Raw genomic sequence first — 23517 nt, forward strand, 5'->3', positions numbered from 1 at the left:
AAAAATCTAGAAAATAAAAATAAGCTACGGCAAAAACTATGTCTTAAAACTAGCTACGAACGAAAAATATACAAATATTACGCTAAAACAAATGAAAAGATACAAAATATAAAAATAAACTTGAAGTTATAAAAATTATTTATTTTTATAAAAATATTATTTTTATATTATTTATTTTATAAAAGTATTAATTTATATATATATATTTAATAATACTAATTAATATTTAAAATACAAAATTAAATTAAAAACTTAAAACTAATTATAATAATAATAAGTAAATAGGGTTAATAATAATAATAAATAATAAATTACCCGTAATAAATGCTGATTAGGGTTTCTGTCGGTGTCAGGGTGGCTCCGCGAGTCGCGGTATTCGAGGCTTCAAACTCCGCGAGTCGCGGGGTTCCAATTTTCAACTCAGGTACAGTTTAAAATTTGACGCGTTTTTTTTTTTTTTTTTTTTTTTTAGGATTTTATATTGTTTTTCTAAAAATAATATATATTTATACAAAAATGAATTAAAAATATAGAGTTTTGCCGAGTCCCCGGCAGCGGCGCCAAAAACTTGATGATGTAGCGTGAGGGTACGAAATAGTAGTATTTTTAATACAAAATACTACAAAATATGACACAAGTTTTAATTATTTATTTACAAATGGGATATACCTAAACCTTGCTACAACACTATAGGCAGTGTACCTAATCGTAGAGTAGTATAGTTTTTAGTAAGTCCGGTTCGTTCCACAGGGAGCGGGCTTATTGCACACTATATTTTTAAACAACTATATTTGTACAAGATATATATAATTATATAAAATAATATATAAAAGGGGGTTTACCGTTTAATGACCGGTTTGTCGATTTATATTTTAAGCGAAGCGTATAGTAAATGATGATATTTAAATAACAATAAAATAAATAATCATAATTAAAATGACAATAAATAAAAGTACGAGGAAATATGAAATAAAATATATTATGCTTATTTAAACTTCCGTAACCATGATGGTTGACGTGTTGATTTTAGTTTTATGCCCATGGGTTAATTGTCCTTTGTCCTGGATTATTTAATATGTCCGTCTGGTTTTCGTCCATAACAGTCCATCAGTCATAAATATAAAGTGCGAGTGTCCTCGTCAAATTATTATTATACCCGAAGTTAAATATTCCAACTAATTGGGGATTCGAATTGTAACAAGGTTTTAATACTTTGTTTAATGAATACACCAGGTTATCGACTGCGTGTAAACCAAGGTTTTACTACTTTGTTAACAATTACACCAATTACCCTTGAATGTAATTTCACCCCTGTTTTAATTATTCTAGTGGCTATTAATCCATTCCCGTGTCCGGTTAAATAAACGATTATTCGTACATATAAATACCCCGCCCATCGTGTCCGATTGAGTGTATATGGTAATTTATAGGGACGCCCAATTGTAGATCTTTATATTAACATTAACAAACTATCATTTAGTTAAACAAATATAAAGCCCATTAATAGCCCATAGTCTAATTTCCACAAGTGTCGTTCTTTTGTCCAAACCCCAATTATGGTACAAAGCCCAATTGCCCAATTTTAGTAATTAGCCCAACATCATGATTACTTCATTTTAAATAAGCATAATAATAACTTAGCTACGAGACATTAATTTAAAAAGGAGAACATAGCTTACATTGATTATTTATCGCGTAGTGTTACACGGACAGAGTTTCGACTTCAAAAACCCGTAAAATAACCTTTACATAACCCGAACTAATCTAATATAACACTAATCTATACTATATATATATATATATTTATTTATTTATTATCTTATGGAGTATTATTATTATTATTATTATATATTACTCGGCAGAATTCGCGACCTTTTATAGGGATTCTGAAATTTCTGTGCTCCGCGAGTCGCGGCACTTTTGGCCTTCCAGCTCCGCAAGTCGCGGAGGTTCCAAAACCAGCCCACAAGTTTAAGATCCAAGGCTGCCGACGGTTTTTATTTAAATATATATAATATATAAATAATTTTTATAATTATTTATATATTATATTATATTTATATACATAGTAGACTCGTAATTTTTTTTTTCGTTGCGTCGAGCGTTGAGAGTTGGTTCATGTACCGGTTCCGAATTTTCGAACGTCCTTGCGTACGCTGAGATATTTTGTACTTTGCGTTTCGTAACTTGTACTCTTGTCATTTTTAGACGTTCCTTATCAATAAATTGAACCTTTTTAATTGTATCTTGTACTTTTGAGCTTTTTGGACCTTTGCGTCTTCAATTCGTTGTTTTCGCCTTTTGTCTTCGCACTTATTTAATATAAATGAATATTACATGAAAATGGAACAATTTCAACTGAAATCTTTACATATCGGAGGGATATTGATACTAAATATATGTTCATTTGGAGCACTATCATAGTTCATTAATACTAATATAATTAGTTTTATATATAATTATTTATATTTACATTCTTAGTTACAATTAAAGGTTCGTGAATCGTCGGAAATAGTTAAAGGTCAAATGTTATCATGAAATAGTTCAAACATAATGAGACTCGGTTTAATAGACTTTGCTTATCGAGTCGAATCATATAAGATTATGTTTAAATTTGGTCGGAAATTCCCGGGTCATCACAGTACCTACCCGTTAAAGAAATTTCGTCCCGAAATTTGAGTGAGGTCGTCATAGCTAACAATAAATATGTTTTCCTGACGAATATGAGTTGATAACTTGAGTTTTATCATCATTGAGTAATATGGATAAAAATAATTCAATTATTCGAAGAGTGCGAATGAAGCTATTCACAAAAGGATGAAATGAGAAACAAAGATTTGTTTTTAACTTTTGACGTAGTCAGGTTTGAATTTAGAAAATAAGGCGCGTCTTAACTTTTGACATTGCCTTGGTTGAATTCCGGAATTTAAGGGATTTAAAGAAAATCTTGAAGATCTATAAAATCTGATTCTTCGGGATTTATGGAAATTAAGATCTCTTTAATTAAATACGGTGATCTGCCCCGATTACTACGTCTGATATTTCCAGTATAAATTAAGCTCTTCCTTTCCATTATTCTCACCATTCTTATACTTTCTTTCTTAGTTCATACATCCAAAAGATTCTGAAAATGATTAATCCAGTTCTGATCCTTGTCCTCATCCTTACTATCGCAACAATCATTCTCCTTTTCCAACTTCCACCAGAGGAATCTGCTTTCTTCTACTTCGCCCTCGGGATTATAATGTTTTTAATTCTCCCGTGTCTTTATGTTGCGATAAACATTGATATACACGGTTTGTAATTTATGTGTTGTTATCGGACTTTATATTCTCCCTTATATTTCAAAGCTCTATGCTTTTGTTTTCTCTTCCCGACTTCAAGTCAAGCGAATAATGGTCCAGAATTTATAGATATAGAGTTTCGAATGATTATAATGTTCTAAGCATGAAGGAACGTGATAGCACGATTTGATTTTCAAATTTATCAACATCACGGAAGATAGAACCATCAAGAATACATTTTCTTGATTTGTTACGGAGTTAAGTAGGATGAAAGAGTTATGTAACATGGCACATGATGACGTTATGATCTGTGAATCATCACGTTTCATTTAGAAACTCAGCATGACTTACTGTAATATAATCACGTTGATCAAGTGTCATTATATTATACTAACTCATGCATCAGTTCCCATCATTACTACAATAACATTCATATTTTAAGCTTGAAAATTTACAGAATATAGAAACTAACAGTTTCTATATGATGTAATACTGATAGCACGAAAAGATTAATGATTTCAGATAAGAATAGTTATAAAAATATCTCCAGAAATATGGAGGATATTTATAATGAAAGGTACGATAATATCTCAGAATATCTAAGATCAGAGGATGATAGAAACTATTGTCTGCAAGGGTTTAGAGTAAGGAGCAAGTTATTCACTATAGACTTTAGCAGACATTGAATTATTTGGATTCTTTGAAGTCAAACTTATTCTTTGTGATTTATCCACGGCTTTCTTCATAGTTTCGCATAATCTGCTTTTCGGTACTATATTTTCTATTGAATGTTTCCAATATATTGATACACAGGAAGCACGAAGAGGTATATAATTTCGGACGAGAATATTTATGAAAATATCCTCAGAAATATCAAAGATATTGATGATGATATTTTGGAATTTCTAAGTTCGACGGTTGATGGAGAAAGATTTTCCGCAAGATTTTAACATGACTTCGGAGCAAGATATTCTCTAAAGATTTCAACGGATCCAGAATTACCTGAATCCTTTGAATATAGGATTTGGTCCTTGTATTTGTCCTTGGTCTCCTTCATGGGTAACTCAATCTGTTTTTCAATACCCAATTTTCTATCGAGCGTTCCTAACACTCCTTTCTTTATCATCAAACTTTTGTCCGTTTAGACCATCTACCATTTTTCTGTTTCCTCTGCATTTAATGCTATGATATCTGAATCATCGGTTATTAATCCGAGGTGGTTTCAGGAGAATTGTGTTTTTAGATGATTAAACGCTGATGGTAATATGATGGAATATGAAAGGTTACCTGGTAACAATAAAAGAGCACGCGTATATATAAACGTTATAATAAGGTTGTTTCGTACGAAAAGTCGAAGTTGACTTGTTGGAGTTGTGACAAAATTGGCTAATTTTGAAAAGGGATCGCAAAGTTGTTTTTGTTAATAAATGCCAAAGGATCTGACGCGGCTACGTGTTGAACTTTTACTCAATTGCCGAGAGTTTCTCAGGTGCATAACTATATGCATAAATCTTTCCTTCCGTAGAAGTGCGGTTGATTCATCCTATCGATTGAGGTGTTTTCAAGAATCATGAAAGGTTTGAACGCAGAATGTAATCGTGAAGATACAAATGAGGTTTAAGACGAAATCAAGTGGCAAACTTGAAGAATTGTTTAGTTTCATATGTTATATTCAATATTTTAATTCATTTTAATTGTCCAATGTTATTAGTCCACAGTCGATAGTCCACAGTTGACAGTGCAATCATTCATATATAGTTTAATATATAATATTTGAATTAATTAATACGTATCGTGACCCGTGTACATGTCTCAGACTCGATCACAACTCAAAGTATATATATTATTATAGAATCAACCTCAACCCTGTATAGAGAACTCGATCATTACTGCATATAGAGTGTCTATGGTGATTCCAAATAATATATATAGATGTGTCGATATGATATGTCAAAACCTTGTATACGTGTCCCGATATTTAAAGTGCGTAAAATAAATAACAGAAATTAAATGACGATAAATAAAGTGCGTAAAGTAAATAACAGAAATTAAATGACAATAAATAAAATTGCGAGAATATAAATTGCGATAAAATAAATTGCGATAAATAAATTGCGATAAATAAAATGTAATACGGAATTAACAGTTAGCTAGGAACAGTTAGCTAGGATTTTGTTAGCGTGGTTTCTTAATAAAATTTAATATTGTTAATTAGTCTGTTTCTAATCAATTTTTATTGTGTCCATTATTTCTTCATTATGCCACTTGTTGGATTCTGATAGGTCAAAATTCAAATATGAAATTGAATTTGAATGAAAATAGTTATTCTTTGGTGAACGGATAAGTATCCCGGTGGTTGTAAATATGATAGTGAATAACTGTTGAATCAGATTCGAAGAATATACAGTGTAACTTATTAATGTGAAATTTAAATATTCCTCGGGTATTACCTACCCGTTAAAATATTTTTATTATTAACAGTTTGTACAAAAGAATTTTTAATTACAATCTTTATGAAAACATATATACATATATATTTTCTTCAGATGTAATCATGAATTTAATGAGTTAACATGATATTAAACTCATTTAGTTTTCAGTTGGAACTAGAATAAATAATCTCTAAAACATTAGAGATTACATAATCACCATGTCGAACGAAGATAACTGATGTAGAATGTCATGTAGAATGATGATTATACTCGAGGTATAGATTGAGATGTTGAGGCATGTGATATTGAAATTTGGGTTGTTGGTGGTACCGTTGGTGCCGGTGATTTGGATGAAGCTGGTACGTTTTGCACCATATTTTCCAAGACTACAACTTATGCGCGAAGTTCGTTAACTTCTTCTATTACACCGGGATGATTGTCGGTTCGGACGAGCGGATGAATGAGGTTTAGAATCTGAGATAGTATATGATCGTGATGAGATACTTTGGAAATGAGAGAGAAAATGGTGTCTCGAACAGGTTCGCCGGTAAACATTTTAGGTCCATTGTCAAGAGGTGAATTTGGTTAGTGGAAATGATCGCCTTCTTCGCGTTTCCATTGATTAAGTCGACTACGAACCCATCTCCAATTCATTCAGAATAGATGATGGCTAATTGATCGATTCATTCCGGTTACTCTGCTTTCGGAGCTCGAGTGGAAATCCATATCGAAATAGCTGTCGGAATAACTATCGAAATAGCTATCGAAATCAGATGGACTCGAACTGGTTGAGGGATTCATCTCGTACGATCAGATGAAGGATTTTCGATAAGAAATAGATTATAGGATGTAGATTAGTACCCTGCAATACATAATTTACATATGCATATATAATACTAAAATCCCATAAGCTACGGAGGAATCTACGGAAGCTGTCAGGCAAAGGTAACAATAACAGATACGCTAAGATATGAATTTAACTATACACTGTCTATGCAATAAAGGCAGTAAGACGTGTCTTAGACTTTAAGGATGATAAGCAAATAATTTTTCGACACTAAATGATAAGCAAAACTTTTGACATGCAAACACGGTCGAAGTCCAGACTCATTAATGCATTCTAACGACTATCAGTTAGACTCACTAATGCAAGACCTGGTTCGCTAAGACCACCGCTCTGATACCAACTGTGAAGACCCGTCCTAATCCATCCGGACGAAGTCCATATCGATTATAAACGATTCACAACAGTTGATTACATCGCGAGATACTTGACCTCTATATGATACATTTTACAAACATTGCATTCGTTTTTGAAAAGACAAACTTTCATTACATCGAAAGTTGACAGGCATGCATACCATTTCATAATATATCCAACTATAATTGACTTGATAATAATCTTGATGAACTCGATGACTCGAATGCAACGTCTTTTGAAATATGCCATGAATGACTCCAAGTAATATCTATAAAATGAGCAAATACACAGCGAAAGATTTCTTTCGTACCTGAGAATAAACATGCTTTAAAGTGTCAACCAAAAGGTTGGTGAGTTCATTAGTTTAACTTAAACAATCGTTTCCATCATTTTAATAGACCACAAGATTTCAGATTTCCATTTCTCATAAACATACGTCCCATGCATAGAGACAAAAATATCATTCATATGGATTGAACACCTGGTAACCGACATTAACAATATGCATATATAAGAATATCCCAATCATTCCGGGATCCTCCTTCGGACATGATATAAATTTCGAAGTACTAAAACATCCGGTACTTTGGATGGGGCTTGTTGGGCCCGATAGATCTATCTTTAGGATTCGCGTCAATTAGGGTGTCTGTTCCTTAATTCTTAGATTACCAGACTTAATAAAAAGGGGCATATTCGACTTCGATAATCCAACCATAGAATGTAGTTTCACGTACTTGTGTCAATTTCGTAAAACAGTTATAAAAGTTGCGCATGTATTCTCAGCCCAAAAATATAAAGGGTAAAAAGGCAAATGAAACTCACGATACTGTATTTTGTAGTAAAAATACATATGACGTCATTGAACAATGCAGGGTTGGCCTCGGATTCACGAACCTATATCAATTGTGTATATATTAATACGTATAATGTAAGTTACAAAATTTCATTTATTAATATGTATTATTTATATATTATAGTTTTGTAGAATTTATTCTAACCTTTATTTTAAAACGTATACTTATATTATATTTTAAGTTATATTTTATATATATATATCGATTTTATGTATATATATCTATAATGATTTACGTTTATATAAATAGTGACATTAATATATTTATATACATATATTTGTGGTTAGTATTGTATTTATGAAATTTTATTAGTTTGTTATGTGAATTATTAATACAATCCTAGTATATACCATAAGTATATATATAGTGTACAAAAGATTTATTTGTTAAAATAATAATTTAGATAATAATGATTTACTAATAATAATAATAATTTTATTAATAATGATAATACTAATAGCAAAAAAAATGAAAATGATAACTGTTAATGATACTAATAATAATAACTCTAAAATAATATTAATACTAATACCATACTTATGTTAATAATAAGGGTTCTAATATTTATAAAATGATAAATGATAATCATAATAATACTAGTAAATATTAATGATGATACTGATAAATATGATATTATTAATTGTAAATGTACTGATGATACTATTATTTATAAACCGGTACAAATTCTAATATTGATGATAATAATATATTTTTATTTCCTTCATAATAATAATAATGATAATCATAATCCTAATGATGATAAAATACTAAAATGATAAGTTTATTACTAATAATAATATTATTAATACCTATCATAATAATAATAGTAATGTCTATAATACTTTCAAATATGATAACAAGTATGATACTAATAATAACAATAACAATAACAATAACAATCAAAACAATCACAATAATAATAATAATACTAATAATAATTAATATATAATAACAATAATAAAATTAGAAAAGAAAACTACCTCACATGAAAAGAGTTTCAAAAAAAAAAAAAGAAACTACCGTCCTCTGGACTCGATCTCGTGACCACATGCTCACACGCAAACACTCTCGACCATCCCACCAATTCTGATTCTCTGTACTAATATCGAATTTAAATTTTATATATAAACTGTTTTTCTTCTATTCCTCTTCTTCTCCACAAGTCTCATGGATTCAACAAAACATCAATAACCAAAAAAAAAAAAAAAAAAAATCAGGGTTCCTTTTAAAGCTTCAAAACATTACAGAAAAAAAATAATTTGGGTTCTAAAAAAAAAAAAAAAAAAAACACTAAAGGCCTACTGCAGCGTCGGTTCTTGGAACAAAACAAAAAAAATTGATTTCGTAATAGATAACATTATAGATAATGTTTATAACACGAAATAGTTTTCTAAACATGTATAAAAACTACTGGAATCGTCAATTTGATCAGAAACATATACACGAACGCGAATTTGTCTCAAGAACAATTGTTGACTTTTTTTAAACTAAACTTTGACTTCAAAATTCAAGATCGATATAAAGATTTGAGAGTTGAGATTTTGCAGATAGATTCAAAGAAAGATTTCTAACCTTTCTGCATTTTTAGATTTTGAAACTTTATTCGAAATTGAATTAAGAGAAAAAAAAAATTGGAGCGTGCAGAGAAGAAGAAAAAAAAAATATCGCTGTGCTCTTTAATCCCATTGGATTTCCTTTTTATTTGATTTGCAATTATACATAATCATTTTGTAATAATAGAGATCGGTTGATAAAAAATGGAGAAAATGTCAACACAGGTTCACGAGTTTGGAGCAGGAAAGAAACAAAAAAAATAATAATAATAGAGATAAAGGATACAGAGGTCAAACGTATAATATAGATCCCTACTGTTTTTTTTAATTAATAATAATAATATATAATAACAATACTATTAATATCTAATAATATTAATAAAATTAATAATAATGATAAATATAATATTAATGATAATAATAATTGTAAAAATGATAATAATAATAATAATAATAATAATAATAATAATAATAATAATACCATACTAATTATGATAATATTAATATTTTATCGATAATAATAATATTAGTAATAATAATCTAATTTATACATCCAATTTCATCTTTATATGATATAAAGTGATATTATGAATACAAATATTGATATTTGACGATACAAATAACATTACTACAACAACTATCTTTGTATTTAAATTTAATTTATTAATATCATCTATTATTATGTAATATTTAATAATTATGTAATATGTATTGTAACATATACTGAATATTATATATTTATGCATTTTAATATAAATATATTATAATATTTATTTACATACTAATTATATTATACTTATGTATGTAATTATGAAAAATATAAATGTTTTATATATGTAAGTATTATATTTATATATATTTATTAAAATAGTACATTATTTCATCATAGATATATTATAAATTTCTACATATACATAATATAATAATTATGTATAAAATCATATATATATATAGTTATATTTATGTATATATATATACTACCATATATATAAAATCATGTTTTAAATGTTGAGTAGATGATTAATTATGTATATTAAACAATTAACTACAAAGTATAACATTGTACATTTAATATTTTGATAACGTTGGTAAAATATGTTTGAATCATTTATATACAATATACTATATATATTCAAAATGAAAATCTTTAGTTATTAAATGTTATCTTTTATAATAACAAAATTACTTAATAGTTCATTAATACTAATATAATTAGTTTTATATATAATTATTTATATTTACATTCTTAGTTACAATTAAAGGTTCGTGAATCGTCGGAAATAGTTAAAGGTCAAATGTTATCATGAAATAGTTCAAACATAATGAGACTCGGTTTAATAGACTTTGCTTATCGAGTCGAATCATATAAGATTATGTTTAAATTTGGTCGGAAATTCCCGGGTCATCACACATATATCCATCTCTCTATCTATATCGTATATATTTATATTTATATTTTAATTTTAATTTTAATTTTAATTTTAAATCCTAATAATAAGGGTATGTTAGCGAATGTTGTAAGGGTGTAAGTCGAAATTCTGTCCGTGTAACGCTACGCTATTTTTAATCATTGTAAGTTATGTTCAACCTATTTAATTTAATGTCTCGTAGCTAAGTTATTATTATGCTTATTTAAACTTCCGTAATCATGATGTCCATACGGATTTTGCGATCAGAATTCGGTTGCTTTTATAGGGAGTTTCAAACTTTGGGGCTCCGCGACTCGTGGCCCATTTTGCCTTCAAACTCCACGAGTCGCGGAGTTTGTAAATACAGCTCACCAGCTTTTGGAGTCTTTCTTGCCGACGATTTATTTATAAATATAATATATATATAATTGATATAATTAATTATATATTATATTATATTTATATACATAGTTAACTTGTAATTTTTAGTCCGTTGCGTCGAGCGTTGAGAGTTGACTCTGGTCCCGGTCCCGGATTTTCGAACGTCCTTGCGTACAATTTAATATCTTGTACTTTGCGTTTTGAATCTTGTACTCTTGTAATTTCGAGACGTTTCTTATCAATAATTGGAACCTCTTTGATTGTCTTTTGTACTTTTGAGCTTTTTGGTCGTTTGCATCTTCAATTCGTCGAATCTGTCTTTTGTCTTCACCTTTTATTATTTAAACGAATATCACTTTTAAATAGAACAATTGCAACTAAAAGCTTGTCTTTCTTGAGGAATAATGCTATGAAATATATGTTTGTTTTTAGCATTATCAAATATTCCCACACTTGAGCGTTGCTTGTCCTCAAGCAATATCGTCTTGAAATACTAGAATCACTTCTTTATTCTTCACACTTTGTACATCAGTGATTTCTATACGGCGGTATGAACAATGGTAGTAACGATATGGTTTACAGTCCCACATGACCATAAAAATTTAGATCCATTAAGGAAATTGGATCTTTATGAAAACATTTGATCTTTTGAAAATTAAATCTAGTTTTTACCCTAGATAAGTTTTCCGGAATAACCCTTTACCGGTGTTTGCAAAATATTTTTGTGGGTTTGGTGGGTTTCAGATTTGAAAATTTTAGCTCAAAACTTGCGGTTTTGTGTCACCCACTTGCTAACCTTGTATTTGGAAAGCAACACGTCCAGTTTATTTGTCCCGTATATTACCTTTCGGTAAACTACCGTCCGGTTGTAAAGGAAAGCGTTGAACAAGCAACTGTTAAGGCAATGTCCCCTGACATGCTTTTAATTATGGTCTATAACGTGTCGGACGCAATTACTATCCTTGGTAGGAGCAATAGTAAAGCTCACCCTTATGATTTTTCGGTCTGGCACAAGGTCCTGTATTTGACCACTATGCAACCACCATTCTTACGGTTGACACCCGATTTGGTTCAGGTGACCTAATGAATTCTAGGTGAATTCCTAGGGTTTTACGTTCAATGGTAATGAACGCATTGAAAATAGGGTTTTCAGAAAACAAATCGGTTTGTAATTTTGATCAAAATATTTTCTCGTTCAAGCTCGAGTTTAAATATCATTGAATTCCATGAGTTTGTAATTCTCAATCTTTAAGGTCAATCTCAAGGATTGAGTAATATCAGGCTTAAAAGCTGATTTTTGATCTTTTTAAGGAGATTATCCTTTCTGGGGATCTGATTCATTAGTCTTATCCAGCTAATTTGCATGGTGCCCCCCCATTTTACGAGATAAATCCTTCTCATGGTTAGGATAAATCTGACCACTTGGCGACCCTGTTTAATGCTGAGGTCTGTGGATTTCCTGCTGATTTTAGTGATGACTTTTCTAGATTTTTCGTCAACCTACAGCTGGTCTGGACGACAACTTCATGACCTAAATCAAGAAGCGCGTGTCTTTTTCGGAAGACTTTACTTCCTTTTAATGATGGAATTGATTCATCGTGTAGATCCATCTCTTCTTTTCTTTCATCGGGTAAAACAGTTTAGTTTAGTCCAAAGCAAAAGTATTTTCAGTTATTTGTTACAGATATATGTGACATATGTTTTGAATAACTTGGAGAATTTTCCCACACTTGGCTTTTATTTTCCTTTTTATTGTCCTCTATTCCATTTTAAATGAATTTTAACATTTTGGTTTGTTTCTCAATTTATGTCCTTTCCGAGGTTACAATAATTTCGGTGTTAAAACCTAGTTTTATCGTTCATAAATATGTATAAACATGATTTTGAGTTCATTTAATTGAAAATTTTAAAAATTTTTACTAGAATTGGGTAGTCAGTATATAAGACTAGGTGTAGTGACCCGAACTTTTCCATGTTTATATATATTAATTGAGATTGATATTTACATGATTAAATGTTTCCAACATGTTAAGCAATCAAACTTGTTAAGACTTGATTAATTGAAATATGTTTCATATAGACAATTGACCACCCAAGTTGACCGGTGATTCACGAACGTTAAAACTTGTAAAAACTATATGATGACATATATATGGGTATATATATAGTTAACATGATACTATGATAAGTAAACATATCATTAAGTATATTAACAATGAACTACATATGTAAAAACAAGACTATTAACTTAATGATTTTTAAACGAGACATATATGTAACGATTATCGTTGTAAAGACATTTAATGTATATATATCATATTAAGAGATATTCATACATTATAATATCATGATAATATAATAATTTAAAATCTCATTTGATATTATAAACATTGGGTTAACAACATTTAACAAGATCGTTAACCTAAAGGTTTCAAAACAACACTTACATGTAACGACTAACGATGACTTAACGACTCAGTTAAAATGTATATACATGTAGTGTTTTAATATGTATTTATACACTTTTTAAAGACTTCAATACACTTATCAAAATACTTCTACTTAACAAAAATGCTTACAATTACATCCTCGTTCAGTTTCATCAACAATTCTACTCGTATGCACCCGTATTCGTACTCGTACAATACACAGCTTTTAGATGTATGTACTATTGGTATATACACTCCAATGATCAGCTCTTAGCAGCCCATGTGAGTCACCTAACACATGTGGGAGCCATCATTTGGCAACTAGCATGAAATATCTCATAAAATTACAAAAATATGAGTAATCATTCATGACTTATTTACATGAAAACAAAATTACATATCCTTTATATCTAATCCATACACCAACGACCAAAAACACCTACAAACACTTTCATTCTTCAATTTTCTTCATCTAATTGATCTCTCTCAAGTTCTATCTTCAAGTTCTAAGTCTTCTTCATAAATTCCAAAAGTTCTAGTTTCAAAAAAATCAAGAATACTTTCAAGTTTGCTAGCTCACTTCCAATCTTGTAAGGTGATCATCCAACCTCAAGAAATCTTTGTTTCTTACAGTAGGTTATCATTCTAACACAAGGTAATAATCATATTCAAACTTTGGTTCAATTTCTATAACTATAACAATCTTATTTCAAGTGATGATCTTACTTGAACTTGTTTTCGTGTCATGATTCTGCTTCAAGAACTTCGAGCCATCCAAGGATCCGTTGAAGCTAGATCCATTTTTCTCTTTTCCAGTAGGTTTATCCAAGGAACTTAAGGTAGTAATGATGTTCATAACATCATTCGATTCATACATATAAAGCTATCTTATTCGAAGGTTTAAACTTGTAATCACTAGAACATAGTTTAGTTAATTCTAAACTTGTTCGCAAACAAAAATTAATCCTTCTAACTTGACTTTTAAAATCAACTAAACACATGTTCTATATCTATATGATATGCTAACTTAATGATTTAAAACCTGAAAACACGAAAAACACCGTAAAACCGGATTTACGCCGTCGTAGTAACACCGCGGGCTGTTTTGGGTTAGTTAATTAAAAACTATGATAAACTTTGATTTAAAAGTTGTTATTCTGAGAAAATGATTTTTATTATGAACATGAAACTATATCCAAAAATTATGGTTAAACTCAAAGTGGAAGTATGTTTTCTAAAATGGTCATCTAGACGTCGTTCTTTCGACTGAAATGACTACCTTTACAAAAACGACTTGTAACTTATTTTTCTGACTATAAACCTATACTTTTTCTATTTAGATTCATAAAATAGAGTTCAATATTAAACCATAGCAATTTGATTCGCTCAAAACGGATTTAAAATGAAGAAGTTATGGGTAAAACAAGATTGGATAATTTTTCTCATTTTAGCTACGTGAAAATTGGTAACAAATCTATTCCAACCTTAACTTAATCAACTTGTATTGTATATTATGTAATCTTGAGATACCATAGACACGTATACAATGTTTCGACCTATCATGTCGACACATCTATATATATTTCGGAACAACCATAGACACTCTATATGTGAATGTTGGAGTTAGCTATACAGGGTTGAGGTTGATTCCAAAATATATATAGTTTGAGTTGTGATCAATACTGAGATACGTATACACTGGGTCGTGGATTGATTCAAGATAATATTTATCGATTTATTTCTGTACATCTAACTGTGGACAACTAGTTGTAGGTTACTAACGAGGACAGCTGACTTAATAAACTTAAAACATCAAAATATATTAAAAGTGTTGTAAATATATTTTGAACATACTTTGATATATATGTATATATTGTTATAGGTTCGTGAATCAACCAGTGGCCAAGTCTTACTTTTCGACGAAGTAAAAATCTGTGAAAGTGAGTTATAGTCCCACTTTTAAAATCTAATATTTTTGGGATGAGAATACATGCAGGTTTTATAAATGATTTACAAAATAGACACAAGTACGTGAAACTACATTCTATGGTTGAATTATCGAAATCGAATATGCCCCTTTTTATTAAGTCTGGTAATCTAAGAATTAGGGAACAGACACCCTAATTGACGCGAATCCTAAAGATAGATCTATTGGGCTTAACAAACCCCATCCAAAGTACCGGATGCTTTAGTACTTCGAAATTTATATCATATCTGAAGGGTGTCCCGGAATGATGGGGATATTCTTATATATGCATCTTGTTAATGTCGGTTACCAGGTGTTCACCATATGAATGATTTTTATCTCTATGTATGGGATGTGTATTGAAATATGAAATCTTGTGGTCTATTGTTACGATTTGATATATATAGGTTAAACCTATAACTCACCAACATTTTTGTTGACATTTTAAGCATGTTTATTCTCAGGTGATTATTAAGAGCTTCCGCTGTCGCATACTTAAATAAGGACGAGATTTGGAGTCCATGCTTGTATGATATTGTGTAAAAAAACTGCATTCAAGAAACTTATTTTTGTTGTAACATATTTGTATTGTAAACCATTATGTAATGGTCATGTGTAAACAGGATATTTTAGATTATCATTATTTGATAATCTACGTAAAGCTTTTTAAACCTTTATTGATGAAATAAAGGTTATGGTTTGTTTTAAAATGAATGCAGTCTTTGAAAAACGTCTCATATAGAGGTCAAAACCTCGCAACGAAATCAATTAATATGGAACGTTTTTAATCAATAAGAACGGGACATTTCGGTTGGTATCCGAGCGTTGGTCTTAGAGAACCAGAATTTTGCATTAGTGTGTCTTATCGAGTTTGTTAGGATGCATTAGTGAGTCAGGACTTCGACCGTGTTTACTTGAAAAATGATTGCTTAACAAATTTTGTTGGAAACTATATATTTTTAACATGTGAATATTATGTGATATATTAATCTCTTAACGCGTTTGATATTATGTGATAGATGTCTACCTCTAGAACAAGTCCCATTGACTCACCTAATAATAATGAAGAGTCAAATGTAAATTGGAATGATTCGTGGACTGATTCACAAGTTCCCGAAGAGGAACCGGAAGAAGAGTCGGAACCAGAAGAAGAATCGGAACCGGAAGAAGAATCGGAACCGGATGAAGAAATAGAACCGGTGGGGGAAATAATAAAACGGTTAAGTAAAAGAAAATCCTCAACCAACCGACCAAGGTTAATTATGGTCAATGGTGTTTCCGCCAAGGAAGCAAAATATTGGGAGGATTACCAATTCTCCGATGAATCGGATTCCGACGAGAATTCCGATGATGTTATAGAAATTACCCCAACTGAATTTAAAAAGGCAAAAGAAAATAATAAGGGAAAGGGCATAAAAATAGAGAAATCTAATTCCAACCCCGATGAACTTTATATGTATCGTCAACCCCCGAAGTCCTTAAGTTGTAACAATGACCCGGGAACCTCTAAACCACCAGGTTTTTCTAAACCAATGTGGATAACGACGGCTCGTATTAGGGGAACATCATATATCCCTAGAAACTTGCCAAAACGAACCAAAACCGAAGAAGAAGAAACAAGCGAGTCTGAATAAGGTAGCTGTATTCGTGTGGTGTAATATATGTAATATAGTGTGCTTATGCTTTATGATATATGTAAAAATTGCTTGTATTAATAAGTATTTTTTTTATGAATCTAACTCTTGTCTATTTTACAGTATAAAAACACAAAATGGATAGACAACCCAATATTTTAAGAGACCTACCCGGAGACATGATTGATGAAATCTTGTCTAGAGTCGGTCAGAATTCTTCGGCACAACTATTTAAGGCGAGATCAGTTTGTAAGAAATTCGAAGAACGTTCCAAGAATGCCTTGGTTTATAAAAGGCTTTCATTCGAAAGATGGGGGATATCACATTGGGAAATCCATAAGTTACGATGTGTTTACTTTGACGCATAGATTGCGTGGAACCCAAATGCTATTTTACGCAATGGGTTAAGAAATTATTTTGACTCAATATATCCGAATATTGGACTTCGTGATTTAGAAAAAGCGGCTAACATGCAACATAAAGAAGCATGTTATGCTTAAGGATTAGTAATGTTCGCTTCTCACCAAAGTGAGAACAAGAACATCGGCCTACAACTATTAAACAAAACGTTCCCACAAGTGACGGAGTCGGTAATTGGGGTAAGAAATGAGGTTTTTAGATTGTTACGGGACTGTTGGACATTACGTAACCCTCGTCCCTTTGACGACGTTACAACACGCTGTCTTATCAACGGCCATAACGGTTATGTTCCACAAGACCAAGGATGGGAAGTAGTCCTAGTAAAACCAGAATGCATGACTTGTTTCTGGACGTATGAATTACGTGTCTTTATTGCCTTTGCTGAACGACTTGTGTACTAGCTAGAATTATCTTCACAACTATCTTGTATCAAAGTTATTGTGTGCTATATTTCATGCTTTATGTAAAATAAGCGGTATTGTAAGTTTGTAAAATATTGTATAAAAGTTTGAACGCAAAATATTATTATAATCAGTTTTTCATATAGAATTGTAGTAGTTGAATTGTATATTAGCTACTAAGTATGAACTTAACGGGTAGGTACTACCCGAATTTAAACTTATAAAACGCTAATATGAAGAAAAAGCTTTTATAAATGAGTTCATATTATGCTACGAAATACTATCAACTACTCTTAATATTCTGTATGATTAACTTGTTCCATTTGACTATTTTGAAGGAAATGGCACCGACTACTCGACACACCGTGAATATGAATGAAGAGGAATTCCGTACTTTTCTAGCTTCAAACATAGCCGCAGTACAGGCTGCGCTACATACCAACAATAACCTTGGATCTAGCAGTACAGGAAATCGTGTAGGATGCACCTACAAAGAATTCACTGCCTGCAAACCTTTGGAATTTGATGGAACCGAAGGACCGATCGGATTGAAACGGTGGACCAAGAAGGTCGAATCGGTGTTTGCTATAAGTAAGTGTACTGAAGAAGACAAAGTAAAGTATGCTACGCATACCTTCACAGGTTCTGCGTTAACATGGTGGAATACCTATCTAGAGCAAGTGGGACAAGACGATGCGTACGCACTACCGTGGTCAGCATTCAAGCACTTGATGAACGAGAAGTACCGTCCCAGAACCGAGGTCAATAAGCTCAAGATAGAACTTAGAGGGTTACGAACCCAAGGATTTGATATTACCACGTACGAAAGACGATTCACAGAATTGTGCCTATTATGTCCGGGAGCATTCGAAGATGAGGAAGAGAAGATCGATGCGTTTGTGAAAGGATTACCGGAAAGAATCCAAGAAGATATAAGTTCACACGAGCCCGCCTCCATACAACAGGCATGTAGAATGGCTCACAAACTAGTGAACCAGATTGAAGAAAGAATTAAAGAACAGACTGCTGAAGAGGCTAATGTGAAGCAAGTCAAAAGAAAGTGGGAGGAAAACGGTGATAAGAATCACCAATACAACAACAACAGCAATTATAACAATAATCGCAACAACTATCCTAACAATCGCAACATCAATCGCAACTACAACAAACGGCCCAACAACAACAACAACAACAACAGCAACCACAACAATCATCTTAACAGCAATAATAACCGCAACAACAACAACAATCAGAAGCAGCTATGCCAAAGGTGTGAAAAGTATCACTCGGGGTTCTGCACCAAATTTTGCAACAAGTGTAAAAGAAATGGTCATAGCGCGGCGAAGTGTGATGTCTATGGACCAGGGGTTAACAGAACGAAAGGAACAAATGGTGTCGGAACGAGTAATGGCGGAGCAAGTAGTGTCAGAGCAAGTTATGCCAATGTAGTTTGTTATAAATGTGGAAAACCGGGCCACATTATTAGAAATTGCCCGAACCAGGAGAACACGAATGGACAAGGCCACGGAAGAGTTTTCAATATTAATACGGCAGAGGCACAGGAAGACCCGGAGCTTGTTACAGGTACGTTTCTTATTGACAATAAATCTGCTTACGTTTTATTTGATTCGGGTGCGGATAGAAGCTATATGAGTAGAGATTTTTGTGCTAAATTAAGTTGTCCATTGATGCCTTTGGATAGTAAATTTTTACTCGAATTAGCAAATGGTAAATTAATTTCAGCAGATAATATATGTCGGAATCGAGAAATTAAACTGGTTAGCGAAACATTTAAGATTGATTTGATACCAGTAGAGTTAGGGAGTTTTGATGTGATAATCGGTATGGACTTGTTGAAAGAAGTGAAAGCAGAGATCGTTTGTTACAAAAATGCAATTCGCATTATACGAGAAAAAGGAAAACCCTTAATGGTGTACGGAGAAAAGGGCAACACGAAGCTACATCTTATTAGTAATTTGAAGGCACAAAAACTAATAAGAAAAGGTTGCTATGCTGTTCTAGCACACGTCGAGAAAGTACAAACTGAAGAAAAGAGCATCAATGATGTTCCCATTGCAAAAGAATTTCCCGATGTATTTCCGAAAGAATTACCGGGATTACCCCCACATCGATCCGTTGAATTTCAAATAGATCTTGTACCAGGAGCTGCACCAATAGCTCGTGCTCCTTACAGACTCGCACCCAGCGAGATGAAAGAACTGCAAAGCCAATTACAAGAACTTTTAGAGCGTGGTTTCATTCGAGCAAGCACATCACCGTGGGGAGCTCCTGTTTTGTTTGTTAAGAAGAAAGATGGTACAATCAGGTTGTGTATCGACTACCGAGATTTGAACAAACTTACCATCAAGAACCGCTACCCACTACCGAGAATTGACGACTTATTTGATCAACTACAAGGCTCGTCTGTTTATTCAAAGATTGACTTACGTTCCGGGTATCATCAAATGCAGGTGAAAGAAGATGATATTCCAAAGACTGCTTTCAGAACACGTTACGGTCATTACGAGTTTATGGTCATGCCGTTTGGTTTAACTAATGCACCAGCTGTGTTCATGGACCTTATGAACCGAGTGTGTGGACCATACCTTGACAAGTTTGTCATTGTTTTCATTGATGACATACTTATTTACTCAAAGAATGACCAAGAACACGGTGAACATTTGAGAAAGGTGTTAGAAGTATTGAGGAAGGAAGAATTGTACGCTAAGTTTTCAAAGTGTGCATTTTGGTTGGAAGAAGTTCAATTCCTCGGTCACATAGTGAACAAAGAAGGTATTAAGGTGGATCCGGCAAAGATAGAAACTGTTGAAAAGTGGGAAACCCCGAAAACTCCGAAACACATACGCCAGTTTTTAGGACTAGCTGGTTACTACAGAAGGTTCATCCAAGACTTTTCCAGAATAGCAAAACCCTTGACTGCATTAACGCATAAAGGGAAGAAATTTGAATGGAAGGATGAACAAGAGAAAGCGTTTCAGTTATTGAAGAAAAAGCTAACTACGGCACCTATATTGTCATTGCCTGAAGGGAATGATGATTTTGTGATTTATTGTGACGCATCAAAGCAAGGTCTCGGTTGTGTATTAATGCAACGAACGAAGGTGATTGCTTATGCGTCTAGACAATTGAAGATTCACGAGCAAAATTATACGACGCATGATTTGGAATTAGGCGCGGTTGTTTTTGCATTAAAGACTTGGAGGCACTATTTATATGGGGTCAAAAGTATTATATATACCGACCACAAAAGTCTTCAACACATATTTAATCAGAAACAACTGAATATGAGGCAGCGTAGGTGGATTGAATTATTGAATGATTACGACTTTGAGATTCGTTACCACCCGGGAAAGGCAAATGTGGTAGCCGATGCCTTGAGCAGGAAGGACAGAGAACCCATTCGAGTAAAATCTATGAATATAATGATTCATAATAACCTTACTACTCAAATAAAGGAGGCGCAACAAGGAGTTTTAAAAAAGGGAAATTTAAAGGATGAAATACCCAAAGGATCGGAGAAGCATCTTAATATTCGGGAAGACGGAACCCGGTATAGGGCTGAAAGGATTTGGGTACCAAAATTTGGAGATATGAGAGAAATGGTACTTAGAGAAGCTCATAAAACCAGATACTCAATACATCCTGGAACGGGGAAGATGTACAAGGATCTCAAGAAACATTTTTGGTGGCCGGGTATGAAAGCTGATGTTGCTAAATATGTAGGAGAATGTTTGACGTGTTCTAAGGTCAAAGCTGAGCATCAGAAACCATCAGGTCTACTTCAACAACCCGAAATCCCGGAATGGAAATGGGAAAACATTACCATGGATTTCATCACTAAATTGCCAAGGACTGCAAGTGGTTTTGATACTATTTGGGTAATAGTTGATCGTCTCACCAAATCAGCACACTTCCTGCCAATAAGAGAAGATAACAAGATGGAGAAGTTAGCACGACTGTATTTGAAGGAAGTCGTCTCCAGACATGGAATACCAATCTCTATTATCTCTGATAGGGATGGCAGATTTATTTCAAGATTCTGGCAGACATTACAGCAAGCATTAGGAACTCGTCTAGACATGAGTACTGCCTATCATCCACAAACTGATGGGCAGAGCGAAAGGATGATACAAATGCTTGAAGACATGCTACGAGGATGTGTTATTGATTTCGGAAACAGTTGGGATCGACATCTACCGTTAACAGAATTTTCCTACAACAACAGCTACCATTCAAGCATTGAGATGGCGCCGTTTGAAGCACTTTATGGTAGAAAGTGCAGGTCTCCGATTTGTTGGAGTGAAGTGGGGGATAGACAAATTACGGGTCCGGAGATTATACAAGAAACTACCGAGAAGATCATCCAAATTCAACAACGGTTGAAAACCGCCCAAAGTCGACAAAAGAGCTAGGCTGACATTAAAAAAAAAAGATATAGAATTTGAAATTGGAGAGATGGTCATGCTTAAAGTTGCACCTTGGAAAGGCGTTGTTCGATTTGGTAAACGAGGGAAATTAAATCCAAGGTATATTGGACCATTCAAGATTATTGATCGTGTCGGACCAGTAGCTTACCGACTTGAGTTACCTCAACAACTCGCGGCTGTACATAACACTTTCCACGTATCGAATTTGAAGAAATGTTTTGCTAAAGAAGATCTCACTATTCCGTTAGATGAAATCCAAATCAACGAAAAACTTCAATTCATCGAAGAACCCGTCGAAATAATGGATCGTGAGGTTAAAAGACTTAAGCAAAACAAAATACCAATTGTTAAGGTTCGATGGAATGCTCGTAGAGGACCCGAGTTCACCTGGGAGCGTGAAGATCAGACGAAGAAGAAATACCCGCATCTATTTCCAGAAGATTCGTCAACACCTTCAACAGCTTAAAATTTCGGGACGAAATTTATTTAACGGGTAGGTACTGTAGTGACCCGAACTTTTCCATGTTTATATATATTAATTGAGATTGATATTTACATGATTAAATGTTTCCAACATGTTAAGCAATCAAACTTGTTAAGACTTGATTAATTGAAATATGTTTCATATAGACAATTGACCACCCAAGTTGACCGGTGATTCACGAACGTTAAAACTTGTAAAAACTATATGATGACATATATATGGGTATATATATAGTTAACATGATACTATGATAAGTAAACATATCATTAAGTATATTAACAATGAACTACATATGTAAAAACAAGACTATTAACTTAATGATTTTTAAACGAGACATATATGTAACGATTATCGTTGTAAAGACATTTAATGTATATATATCATATTAAGAGATATTCATACATTATAATATCATGATAATATAATAATTTAAAATCTCATTTGATATTATAAACATTGGGTTAACAACATTTAACAAGATCGTTAACCTAAAGGTTTCAAAACAACACTTACATGTAACGACTAACGATGACTTAACGACTCAGTTAAAATGTATATACATGTAGTGTTTTAATATGTATTTATACACTTTTTAAAGACTTCAATACACTTATCAAAATA

The sequence above is a fragment of the Rutidosis leptorrhynchoides genome, chromosome 4 (genome assembly GCF_046630445.1).
Source record: "Rutidosis leptorrhynchoides isolate AG116_Rl617_1_P2 chromosome 4, CSIRO_AGI_Rlap_v1, whole genome shotgun sequence".
In the NCBI taxonomy this organism is placed as follows: domain Eukaryota; kingdom Viridiplantae; phylum Streptophyta; class Magnoliopsida; order Asterales; family Asteraceae; genus Rutidosis; species Rutidosis leptorrhynchoides.